Consider the following 13,894-nt stretch of genomic DNA (forward strand, 5'->3'; position numbering starts at 1 on the left):
CTGGAGTAATATATAGTGTCATTTTGATTGAACACCATTTTAGCTGGCATTCTGATTTGTTAAATATTATGCTAGGTACTCAGCATTTTCTCGTCCTATTTTAAAATTCATTTTCCAATTTTGCTTCTATTTCTTGACGTCTTCTGATCCTCTGTAATGTTTTTTTCTTGCTGATTTCACACCAGCTGATACAATGATTCGTGGCTGGATAGTTTTCCCCAAGGCAATGTAATCCTCAATTGCCTTTCCTTGGCATAGTGATTTGGAGAACATCTTGACATCTTGCTGGTAGTTCCATCAGCAGTTGAATGGAAATGTGGCAATATCTTACAGGAAAAAAGAAAAGAAAAAGGAAAAGAGAAGGACAGACCTCCTGAAGGAAGAAAGTTTGTTATTTACCATTATAGTCAGAAGTTATCAAAAAGCTCCTAAGAGAGTCAAGGACTCACTCCAGAAGCCTCTTGATTTTCAGGGATGATTAGTCATACCCTTCACTGCAGCTACACATTCCCTGTATCCCATAAATAGATATAAATATTTAATGATTTGAAATCCAGGCTGGGCTCAGGAGCTTTGGTCAAAACAATGAGCAAAAATTAATTTTAGGGATAACTGACATGATCTAAATCTCATTTGGTGAAAGTGGTAGTCTGCTCTTCTGGCACGGTTCTCAGTTTCCATGAACTTTGGAAGAAGTTCTGCATCCCTACATTCAGTTACCAGACCCGAGGCTGATCACTTTCACAGAGAGGTGACCAGCATCTGTGGGTCTCGTGTGAATGGGCCATGGGCCATCAAGTGCCTTCCTTCTTCTTTCAGCCCCTCTTTATTGAGCACCTACTATGTACCAGACACCCTCTTAAGTGCTGGCTCATAAACCTGTCTGCCCTCAGGGTCTACCCAAGACAGAATCTACCAAAAACAAATCACTATTGAATATGTATGCGAACGTGGAGGGTGGATCTGGCTTGGTTTTGGAATTTGCATGAAGTTTCTATTTTTTCATTTGTTCCTTAAACTTTTTCCAGATTTATGTTTAGACCTCCTTGAATTGAGAGTGCTATGGGGGAAATAAATGCGGTCCCTGCAAAGAACAGTTACTTTAAATGTACTTCTGTTTTATTGACTTTTTAAAGCAGAAGACTTTAAACTCATGGCAAGTCCTTTTGTCAAGAAGATACCTCAGTGTTGTCACATAGGAGAGACAGAGGTCAGGGAAAGGAGAGCTGGGTGGATGAAGTCAGATTTGTGAAAATGGAATGTGTCTTAGTGCTGAGTTGATTTTTAAAGGGAAAAATGGAAAATAGAAGGGTTAATTAAAGATCCAGCTGTATTACAGAGAATTGACTGTACTGAATCATGATGGTCACAAGATGAGGTTTCTGGTGGGCTACGTGAACCCTTCTCTTTGTGTTCACTTACTTTATGTAGTAGTACAGTTTTTAAAAATCAGTTCTTTTTGTGCTTTTGAAAGTTTATCTTTCTTAGTCATCTCTACCGGCAAGGTGGTGCTTGATCTCATGACCCCAAGATCAAGGGTCACGTCCTCTTCTGACCTAGCCAAACAGGCAGCCCTTAGGGTGTGTCTACATTAAAATAAATCATAATATAAATGTTGGGTGTCTTTAAATTGTAAGAATTATGTTAATTATAGGCGGCAGGAAAGTCCAGTGACTGTTTCTGCTACTGGTTTGGCAGTTTACTTGAAAGTAAAGCCTCTCCTGTGGGGAGAATATTCCATCCAGCAGGACCAGAGTCTCAAAATCTCTAGTAAGCTGTGGAAAGGCAGAGCAAGAAAGGAGGCCAAGGCAGGTAGCTTACTGTCCAGGACTGTAAGGAATAACTGGGTTAGAGAGTGTTAAGTATGTAACTTAACTCTTAAACTTCAAATAAATTTAAATAAATAAGTATGTAAACAAGTTTAAGTAAACGTAAATTTACATAAGTAAATAACATTTAAATAAGATATCAGCAGACTGTCTTTTGAATCCATTTCTCCAGCATTGATGGTGAGTACAAATAATTCATAATTAATACACCAAAAAGTTTCTCCTTTAGAGATGATGGATTATGTTTTTCTCTGCTCAAGAAAATCTGTGTATCAATTCACATAAATAAAACACATGAAGAAAATACTACTCAGGCACTAGAAATACTCATCTTTGCTTGATGGCTTGTGCTTGGATGACCTTTATATTAGATTACTAAAACATTAGAGCTGAAAGAGGTCTAAAAAGCCATCTATTCCAACCTCTCCCATTTTCCAGCTGGGTAACCCGAGGCCCAGGGACTTGCCAAGTGAGGTGCAAGCCCTGTGTACAAATAGAGCTAGAAGATAACGTGCCAAATAATTTACTCCTGTTGGGTGGTAACAGGAAATAATGCTCTTCCCTAAATTGTGGGTATGGGAATGAGAGAATGAACCAACAACAGCCTCTACAGTGGAATTTTAACCTTCTTTTGTATCATTCTCCTTGAGTGGCCAGTGTAGAAAGTGAAATCATACGTATATATGTAGATTATTTTCTTGGGTTTTTAGAGCAAAGGCTTTGAGGGGAGGATGAAAGGAATGACAGACACTACAAATATCATTATTTAATTTTTTTTGCTGTTTGCTGTCTTGATCCCTATAACTTTGTCTTTTAATTCCATGGGCAGGAAAGGATAGAGAAAAATTAAATTTTCCCGGGTTAGATACTTTTCTATTTCTTTTCCTTTGGCATTCTCTTCCCATATGCTAATATAAGAGAAAATCAAAACGTAGAGGGAATTGAGTCAGGAACAGAACATTAACTTCTACTTTTTTATCTTGCACCATGTTGAGGCAATTCTCACCATTGTGCTTGAGACAGCGACCTATCCACCTTTAGAAAAGAGCGTGGAAATAGAAGGGAGAACAACAGCAGTATATTTTTAGAATCTTTTTTTCAAAAGTCAAACTTAAAATAAACCTGGCCTCAATTTTTAGCAATAGCTTTATTTCACATCTGCTACACTAGTGCCTAAGTTTTATCCTAATTTGAAGAAGTTACTTTGCCTTTTTTTAATACGTAATGCAGTGTTGCTAGGAGTAACACACTATGAACAATTACCAAAGCTTAAAGAATAAAGTATCTAAAAGAATATTAAAATTAGAAAAATTGTGCCATGTCATTTCTGGAGATAAAGTCTGATTTTTTATTTTAAATTAAGATAACATTTTTGCTTTCTGTTTATCTGTCTCAGCTAGACAATCTTTTGCATATTCGCACCCCATCAGGCAACAATCTGAGCAGTTTTTGTTGTATAATTTTCCTAGAATAGAAAAAGTAGCACAGTTTGAATGGCATGTTGATTATGAAAAGACATTAATGAAATTCTTTTTGATCTCAATAAACTTCAAATCGAAGCAAGAACTATAAAAAGAATGTGATCTCCAAGGTAGGCCCAGCAAATGTAGGGTTCATGTGCCACTCCACGAAGAAAGCAAAGGAGGAGAAAGCAAAATCGGCAAGAGCTCAGGGTAATGAAAGAGGAAGGTCAAGGAAGGAAATAGGTCGCTATGCTATCCCAGCTTGTCTTCCAGTCTCGTTTCAGTGCCATCTGATGGAGGTCGGATGTGATGGAGGGTATCTGTCTCTACACTTAAAAAAAAAAAAAAAAAAAAGTTTTTAAATGTTTTGAAGAACATAGAATAAGTAAGATGAAAAGACTGATAAAGTAAATGCCATTTAAGGAAAAAATATTGTCTGTACTGGCAGAAGATAAATAGTACCATATGGAAAAGAAACCATAACATGCCACAAACAAGGTTTAAGTCATTAATATCCAAAAAGCTCCTATAAATCAATTAAGAAAAATGACTGTTAATCTAATAGGGAAGGGGGCAACAGAATGAAAAAACAGTTGACAGAAAGGAATTACAGATGGCACTTACAAAGACGAAACTGTGCTCAACTCATGGTAAGAGAAATGCCGTTTTAAACTGTTTAAGTTGCCCTCCCACACTATTAAGTTGGGAAAGATTTTGATGTTTGTTAGTGCTTTAAAGTGGCAAGGCTTTGGAGGTAACTGACGGACAGGTTCATGCATTATGGGGGTACAAAACATACAGCCTCTATGGATAACAAAATTAAAAGTTCACCTACCTTCTCACCCTAAATCTAAGCAATTTTTCTATAAATATACTTGTACATTGCAAAATGAATTTGCATAAAGATGGCAATTGCAACATTGTCTGTAGTGGCAAAAGATTCAGGGAAAGCTAAATATCAGCATGGGATTGGTTAAATAATTAGGAGCAGAAACAAAACTAGTAGCTATAAATAACAAACACCCATTGCTAAATTTCAAAAAGTAAGATCATTCTATATTTGCTGATATGAAATGATTTCTAAGGTATAATAAGGGAACAAATCAAGGTACAGAGTGGGATATGGCTGTTGGTGTTAAATATGAGTTTATAAATATATGTTTATGTGTAACTGTAAAGACTATCTCTGGAAGGTGACATAAGAAACTGGTAAAGTGATTGACTCTGGGGAGGAAAACTGGGTGGTTGTGTGGGGGTGTAAAGGACACTTACTTAGGACACTTAGTATATCCCTTACTACCTTCTGAATTTTTAAACTTATGAACATATTATCTATTCAAACCAAGGTAATTTTAAAATTTAAGAAGTACAAACTTTCAGTTATAAAATTTTTTTTTTTTTAATTTATTCGACAGTAGGCAGAGAGGCAGGCCGGGCGAGGGGAAGCAGGCTCCCTGCTGAGCAGAGAGCCTAATGCGGGACTTGATCCCAGGACCCTGAGATTATGACCCAAGCCGAAGGCAGAGGCTTTAACCCACTGAGTCACCCAGCTGTCCCTCAGTTATAAATTTTTTTTTAAAAGATTTTATTTATTTATTTGACAAACGGAGATTACAAGTAAGCAGAGAGGCAGGCAGAGAGCGAGAGCGCGGGAAGCAGGCTCCCTGCTGAGCAGAGAGCCCGATGCAGTGCGGGGCTGGATCCCAGGACCCTGATATCATGACCTGAGTCGAAGGCAGAGCTTAACCCACTGAGCCACCCAGGTGCCCCAGTTACAAAATACTTAAGTTATGGGGATATAATGTACAGCATGGGGGATATAGTGACCAATATTATAACAACTTTGTATGGGGACAGGTGATAACTGGACTCATAAACGGGAATCATTTCATAATGTATAAAAATTATCAGATCACTATGACATACACTTGAAATGAATAGGATGTTATATGTCCATTATTACAATTAAAAAAAAATTGCTTGGGGATCGCTTTTACTGATCAAGAATGTTGAGTAGTTGTAACCAAACAGTTATAACAAGTAGCTGTTATACTTGTAACCAGTGGCATTCCTTTGCAACTTTGGGGCTCATTCTGATCTGATGTAAGAACACAGTAGTTACCATAAAGACTCACCTAAATAGGTGAGTAACTCTTCTAACAGGCTAGAGTCCAGAGAAGAGGGAAACTGCCAGTGGTTGCCCTTTGGTACAGAGTTGCTGGCCCCTGCCCTTTCCACACCCAGGTCTCTCTCCCCTGTCACTTGCATTGCATCTCACCCCCTTTTCCCTCATCATTCCTGAACCCCCACAGCAGTCTCTATCCCCGACAACTCAGAAGCTCCTTCTTGTTCCCTGTTCCACTAGGGGTCTTCCTTTGGCTGCCCCTTCTGGATTTTGTCCTTCCAAGCAGAGCAGAAGCTCGTTTTCCAGGCCAGTTTATACTTGCTCAGAGTATTGGAAGTGAGTGACCATTCTGACATTCTTTAATCCTGTCATCTTTCTCAGAATAATTTATTTCACAAAGTATTTCTTGAGCAACTACTAAGTCAGAAAAGGCCAGGAAGTAAAAAGTGCTCATGAAATTGACATTCTAATTAAAGTAAATAAAAAGTAAAAGACAGCTAATTGCTGTTTTAGTTGCCATTAAAAACTGTTTAAGGACAATAAAAGTGATCGATGGAACTGAGAGCAGTGGGTAGTGGTGGTGGGTGTTTGCTTCCCAGCACCGCCATAAGTACCAGGAACTGGGTGGCTTAAAACAAGAGAAATGTATTGGCTCAGGGCTGGCGGCTTGAAGTTCTAAACTAAGGTGGGTCCCTCCTTGCCTCTTCTGGCAGCCCCAGGCATTCCTTTGCTTGCAGTAGCACAACTCAGTCTTTGCTAACCTTCTTCCCATGTCTCTGTTTGTGTGTCTTCTGTTTGTATAGGACATCGGTCGTGATGGATTAAGGCCTGACCCTACTCCAGTATGACCTCATCTTAACTACATTGCAACAATCCTATTTATGAATAAGGTCATATCCTGGGGGAGCGAGGGTTAGGAATTCAGAATTCAACGGGAATCCTGAGATAAATTCAGGAATTTATCTCTTTTTGGGAGATAAAATTCAGTCCATAACATTGGGCTTGCCTGGGTGAACGGACCAGGGGAAGGCCTTGCTAGGTGAAGACATTTGAATCGAACCTCAATAATGGGAAAGAGCAGGTTGTGAAAAAATCTGGTTGCAGAGCCTTTCCTGCCAGAGGGAACAGCAAGTATGAGGACCCAGGGAATAAGCCTCTTGGAACCCAAGGTTTTACGTTCTTAAAAAGGGCAAAAAGAGTATCAGTTTGGGCAGGTGACTTTTTATGGTTAAAGTCAATAGGACTTTACTTTTGAACACTCTTGGATGTTTTCACTTTTGGTGAGGCAAAGACCGAAACGTTTTTTTCCTTAAAAATTAATTGCTGAGGAGGTGCCTGGATGGCTCAGTCACTGAAGCATCTGACTTTTGATTTCGGCTCAGGTCATGATTTCAGGGTCGTGAGATCCATGCCTAGCACGGGGCCTGTTTGGGATTCTGTCTCCCCTCTTCCTCTGCGCCCCCTCCCCCATTAACTGCTGAGAAATCAGGCCTATAAGCAGTGGCTTATCACATTTTAAGAATTTTGTTGATTAAAAGTTGATTTAAAAATTTGCTTTGCATTTTAATAGAATTCTCCATCACTATTTTTGGGTTTATTAACCTAAAAACCTTAAGTATAACAACATCTGAGAATTAAGTAGACTTCATAATAATAGAGATTATTTTCTAGAGGTAAATTAATTAAGGCTAACTATAGCCTTTAAAAACCTGACATCATATATTAAATTATCATTTTCAACAAGATTATAATGTTTTTGTAGTTCTTCTCTGTGATACCTAATGCTAAGTAGCATTAGCATGATTTATATTACAGATTCATGAAAATTCTTAGTTTCCTTGAATTTAAAAATTGATTCAGAGTACAGAAAAATCTATATGGAAATAGAAATTTTTTGGGATAGTTAGTCAAGAAGATTCCATGTTAGACTGGTACCATCTTTTAGCATTCAGAAGTTAAAATGAGGGACGCCTGGGTGGCTCAGTTGGTTAAGCGGCTGCCTTCGGCTCAGGTCATGATCCCAGCGTCCTGGGATCGAGTCCCCGCATCGGGCTCCTTGCTCGGCAGGGAGCCTGCTTCTCCCTCTGCCTCTGCCTGCCTCTCTGTCTGCCTGTGCTCACTTGCTCGCTCTCCCTCTATGCCTGACAAATAAATAAATAAAATCTTTAAAAAAAAAAAACAAAAAGAAGTTAAAATGAGGTAATTTAAAATACTAAAATATTTAATGCAAAATTGACACTATGATATTTACATTAGAATATTATATATGCCTACTTTAGCCAGAACTTTGATGTGGTTAATACAGATTTACTTATTTATCTTAGAGAAAAAAGTAGTAATTATGAGTAACAAGCTTCTGCAAAAAATTCTGAATGAGTTAAAAAATGCTTATGTAAAATTAGATTTTTATAGAGAACGGCTATTTAGGTAAGGCTGAGCATTATAAACGTAGACTGGGGCTAAGGCTGCCTGGTTTCAAATCCTCGCTTGGCTTTGTCCAGCTGCGTGACTCTGAATAAGTCCATTAACTCTACTTTGCTAAGCTTTCCTAAAATGGCAAATATAAAAATGGCGCCTAACACAGAGGATTGTTAAAAAGATAAACATGGTAAAAATAATAACAACTAGCACTTACACAGCACTTACTATGTGCCCTGTTCTTAGAAATATATATGATTTTATTCTTTTCTTAGAAATGTATATGCATTAATCATACACCTGTATGTACATGTATGTATACATATATTACAATTAATGCATATACATTCCTAAGAACAGGGCACATAGTAAGTGCTGTGTAAGTGCTAGCTATTATTATTTTTACCATGTTAATTAAAAATTTAAATTATTCACTAGTTGGAAACTTACTATGTAAAATGTAAATATGGTCATAACGTCTTTAATGCCTTGTTGCAAATCAAAAGCTAATTTGAGAGAGATAAGAAAATTGTCAACAGAATTTGTAAGGCTCCGTTTTAATGTTACTAATCTGTCAGAAGTATTTTATATGCTGACCCCCTTAGTTATTGATAGCAATGACTGTATTCAAGAGATTTGGTTAGGTCTTAAGGAAGAAAGAAAGATGATTAAGCTGTCAGTCCTACTGTCAAGATTCTGCCCATCCAATAGGGGAGCTAAGATATAATTTAGTATAATACCAAGCGTAATGAGGTAAGTGTCACACCAAGAATGTGAGTTAATACTGTGAGGGCCTGTGGAGGCTGTGAAGGATCTGCGAAGGTTTTGTGATTAAGAAGGACATGGGTAAAAATGTAGGAACTGATGACATTTTTAGGTGGTGGGAAGGTTGGAGAGAGAAATCTGAGGAAGAGGATGAACAGAGAGATGGATGGGCAGAAGACCAAGAATCATGTTTCTGAGTCAAGAGAGAAAAGAATTTCTGGAAAGAGAAATGGGCTATCACGAATATAAAGAAGAGTCAAGGAAAAAGAGATTTTAAAAAGATCGTGAAAGCATTCCCTCCTTATCCTCTGTGGGCTAGAGTTTTGGGTGCGTATTCATTGACTTTTCTTGACAAAATAGCACATAGTAGAATTTCTGCAACAAGGCATATAACTGAAAGAATGATCAGGTCAGATAAGGTAGCATTTATGGGGCACCTGGGTGGCTCAGTGGGTTAAGCCTCTGCCTTCAGCTCAGGTCATGATCTCAGGGTCCTGGGATCGAGCCCTGCATCGAGCCCTGCTGAGCACAGAGCCTGCTTCTTTCTCTCTCTCTGCCTGCTGCCCTGCCTTCTTGTGATCTCTCTGTGTCAAATAAATAAAAGAATCTTTTTTTAAAAAAAGGATAATGTTTATTTATATTGATGTGATTTAAATATAGTAAAATTTCTAGTTGTATGTGTGGGTTTTTTTTTTTAATTCTCTAAAGAGCACTTTTAAGACTAGCTACCCTTTTTTTTTTTTTTAAAGAGTTTATTTATTTATTTGTCAGAGAGAAAGAGAGAGAGAGCACAAGCAGGGGGAGCAGCAGGCAGAGAGAGAAGCAGGCTCCCCGCCAAGCAAGAAGCCCAATGTGGGACTTGATCCCAGACCCTAGTATCATGACCCGAGCTGAAGGCAGGCGCTTAACCGACTGAGCCACCCAGGCATCCATTTTTTTTTTTTTTTTTTTAAAGATTTTATTTAAGGTCTAGCTACCATTTGTTTAGCACTTTTTGTCTGCCAAGCATTCTCCAAAGGATTTGAGGTGATTATCCTCTTGTTTAAAGCCTTGCAGATGCTCTTACAGTCAATATTATTACTTTTATTTTATGGATGAGGAAGCCAGGGTCCAGGGAGGAGGTGACCAGCTCACAATCCGCCCACAGCAAGTGACCGAGGTGGATTTGAAACTGGCCTGTCTGGCCCTGAAGCCTGGACTCTTAACCAATTTTAGGTAATGATTATTCCGTACCTTCAAGGTATTCTAGATGCAGAGTTGTTAAGACCCAACTTCTACTGATGACTGGCCACACTGACCTTGCTGTTCTTTTAATAAGCCCAGGTTATTCCCACCTCAGGGTCTTGGCACCAGCTCTTTTCTTTTCTTTGGGGCACCTTCCCCCCACTACCCCCGGACTCCTCCTCGCCTTTCCCACGTCAGCTTGGATCTCAGAGAGGCCGACCCCAGCACTGCCCCGGAGCGTGTCCATGCACCCCCATCTGAGAACATCTTCCTTATGGGTTTGTTTTTCGTCTCCTAATTTACATTGTCTATCTTAGTCACTGCTGTGTTCCCAGGACTTAGTTTCATGATAGGCGCTTAATATCTGTGGGATGAATGAAATCATGATATGTCGAAGATACAGGATTTCAGGTCATTGGTGAGATTCTGCAGGTCTGTGGAGATGCTAGCAATTCTGGTCGGTGCTTTTTTCTTTCCTATTTAGTATGTCTTTTTACAATAACTTTGAATTGAAAACTAGGTGACATTTTAAAGGAAAGTACTAAAACTTTCTGCTGTATTTAAAGCAATATAACTTCATTGTAGAAAATCTTGCAAACACAGAAAAGCACGTTTTAAAATTACTTTTACTCCTGTTTCTGGAAGCTGAATTTTAGCGTTTGGATATGTTTTCAGTTCTTTATAAATTGCTTTCTTTTTCTTAGCAATGAATCATGATGATTTCTTGTATCACCCATTATTCTTCTTAACTTAATTGTAAAAATAGACTTTATTTTGAAGTGCTGTTTTGGGTTCACAGCAAAATTGAGCAGAAACTGGAGAGATTTCCTATCTATCCCTTCCCCCAAACAAGCCAAGCCTCCGCTATCCACACCCTACCAGACCGGCACGTTTGTTAAAACAGATGAGTCAACTTTCACACATCATCATCACCCAAAGTCCATAGTTCAGAGTAGGGTCCACTCTTGGTGTTGTACATTCTGTGCAACAAGTACATTCTGTACATTCTGCAGACAAGTGTAGAGTGACATGTATTCACCATTACTGTCTCATACAGAATAGTTTCACTGCCCTAAAAATCCTCTGTGTTCCACCTGTTCATCCTTATCCCCAACACTACCCCTAGCAGCCTCTGATCCTTTTACTGTTTCTATGGTTAAACTTAATTTTTAATAGGTGTAGAATATTCCATTTTATGCATATGCCATGTTTTACTTAATTCCATTTGGACAGGAGGTGGCTTTTCTGCATTAAAAATAACCTGATGAATGGCCTTGTACACAGATTTTTGTTTACAACTCTGATTGTTCCTGAAAATGACCATATTGAGGATTAAAGGATACGAACATTTTAAGGCCTTTATTATGTGTTCTCTAACAGCCCAGTCCTTCAGATGTTTTTTAAAACCATTTTTCCCTCCCACTGAGAATGTATGAAAGGGCTTAGTAGGAAGAATTGTCCTATTAGCTGCAAAAATACAGACATAATAATAATAACGACTGTATGTACAGTTCACTATGTGCCAGCAATTGTTTTAGTTGTTTGTCTTGATTTCACTCATTAAATCCTCACAATAATGCTGTTGGTTAGTACTATTATTAGCTCCATTTTAAAGATGAGAAAACCAATACACAAAAAGGTTAAGTAACTTGCCCAAATGGTTTTCTTATCTGTAATGTAAGGCCTAAACCTCAGCTTATTGTGTCACATGTTCTCTGTTTTTCTGGCGCATAGTGCAGACTCACCAAATGTCCCCTGTAGTATTCAGGATACAAGTAGTAGCATCAAAGACATAAGATAACTCAAATGACCATAGAGAATTTTTTGAAAAAGATTTTATTTATTTATTTGAGAGAGAGAGAGAGAAGGAGCAGAGGGGAGGAGCAGAAGGAGAGGGAGAAGCAGACTCCCCACTGAGCAGGGAGCTCACCGTGGGGCTCTGAGATCATGAGGACCCTGAGATCATGACCTGAACTAAAGGTGGATGCCACCCGACCAAGCCACCCAGCCACCCCTGAAATGATCATAGAGAATTTTATTGGCTCTTAATTTTTCAGGTAGTGGGTACTCAACTAGAATTTTCCTTAATTCTTTCCTTCAAATTTCAACCTCATCTAACATCTAACTCGCTTGGCATTTAATACAACATTTATGCTGATTAACTGCTATCTATTGACAGGTTATAATTTTTTTTTTTTTAATTTTCTGAGAAGCAACTGAATACAGCATACATCCATCAGATGCTTTGAATTCTTAACTCTGGCTTTACTATTTTTAGTATAGAAGTGCTCTCAGGCAAATAGTAAAACATGACCCAAATTATTATTTTTTGACCAATATTATTAATCTCAATTGGTGACAAAAAGAAACGTAGACAAAAATCCACTTTGCTTTAAAAACCAAATGAGAGCTTCCCTGTGACAGACGGTAAAGGCAGCATTTTAATTTTTGGCTTTCCTGTGGAAATTCTGCTTTACACAAATAGGAAGACATATTCTTTTCCTCCTTTCCACTGTTCTTCCCCAAACCTCAGCCATTACCCTTTGCACACACTTCATATTTCTGGTGATTTGCTCCTGAGGATGCTTGCATATTTGCTCCTAAGTGCTTTGCTGGGTCTTTTTAGGAAGACAGACGGGTTTATTGCCTGAGTTTGAGGCTCTATCCTATGGTTTTCTGGCTCACTGAGATATTGAGTCGTCAGCCTTAGCTGCCTTTGAGCGAACGCTCCGATGTCATGGGGAGCCTCAGTGGGACTGATAACCATTAAGGGTTGTTTTTTATTTCCACTTGTTAAATCCCCAAAACTAATGCTATTAGAGGGCTTTTCATAGAAATAGAAAGCACTGTCTATTCATCTTTTTAACTCCCACATCACATAGCCTTGTACATAGTGGGCATTCAGTAAGTTGTTGAATATGTAATTTTTGTTAATTGATTCATATAAAATTATACTGTACATTGCTTGTTATTAGAAATGCTAATTATGGGTTTATTTAGTTTGTATTTGCACTCTAATCTGTGGGAGCATTGAAGGAAAAGCTTGTAGAGCTTGTCCTTTAAACTTTAAAGGAACACACATACTTGGATAAAGCAGTGCTGAACTTCTATTTTCAAATGCCCATTATAGGGTAGCCAACTGACAATTATTTCCTTCTCTATGTAAGAAATACATAAAAAAATACTTTGAGTAAAATGCCTAATTATTCTTTGTAAGCAGACCACATAATGTGAAATGACCAGGTTTAGGGATTACATTTTTCAAAGCCAGCAGTAAAGTAAACAAAGGTTAACATACATTTCTTTAAGTTGAAGATGCTAGAGCTTTTTAATTGCTTCTTTTTGGTTTAAAACAGTCCATTTGGCATTTCTTTGCCAAACAGTAACTTATGAGTTAGTTACAAGTAAGGTTCTGTTTCTTTAGACACATTAAAGAACTATCCCAAACTTTTTTCCTTTCTCTTCCTCTGGTATGGGTATCATGACTGTACTTAAAACAGGAAATTAGTAATCTCTTCTTGAAGGTGGTGATAGAATGCTGACTTTGACAAGTTAGTTCACATCTGCCCCCAAGTTTTAGTTTAAAAATGCAGCTTGGATGATAACATTGCCAAAATGCTTTGTGCCAGGATATATTACTGGCGTTTTAGGGGGAGGAAGTTACTTAATAATTTTATGCAGTGTTTTTTTTTTTTTTTAAGATTTTTATTTATTTGACAGACAGAGATTACAAGTAGGCAGAGGAGATAGGCAGAGAGAGAGGAGGAGGAAGCAGACCCCCTGTCGAGCAGAGAGCCTGATGTGGGGCTCAATCCCAGGACCCTGGGACCATGTCCTCAGCCAAAGGCAGAGGTTTAACCCACTGAGCCACTCAGGCACCCCTTTTATGCAGTTTTTCATGCTTCCTTAGAATTGTCTTTCTAAAATGGATGGATTTTCTTCAGGAATTCCAGAAAGCTTTTAGGGGAATATTCCTAAAATTGTATGCTCTACATATATTATTATTTTATTGTGAATTAAAGTTAAATTAATCTCTCTGATTTGAAGGTAGTTAAGAATCATGGTTAGTC

The 13,894-nt window shown here is 38.2% G+C and overlaps 1 protein-coding gene across 12 annotated transcripts in view; it reads left to right on the forward strand.

The window, feature by feature from the left end:
- The window catches only part of OSBPL6 (oxysterol binding protein like 6), a 204,188-nt gene that overhangs the window by 4,554 nt on the left and 185,740 nt on the right, over positions 1-13,894 (forward strand). The window lies entirely within an intron of this gene.

This window comes from Mustela nigripes, chromosome 3 (genome assembly GCF_022355385.1).
Source record: "Mustela nigripes isolate SB6536 chromosome 3, MUSNIG.SB6536, whole genome shotgun sequence".
Lineage (NCBI taxonomy): Eukaryota > Metazoa > Chordata > Mammalia > Carnivora > Mustelidae > Mustela > Mustela nigripes.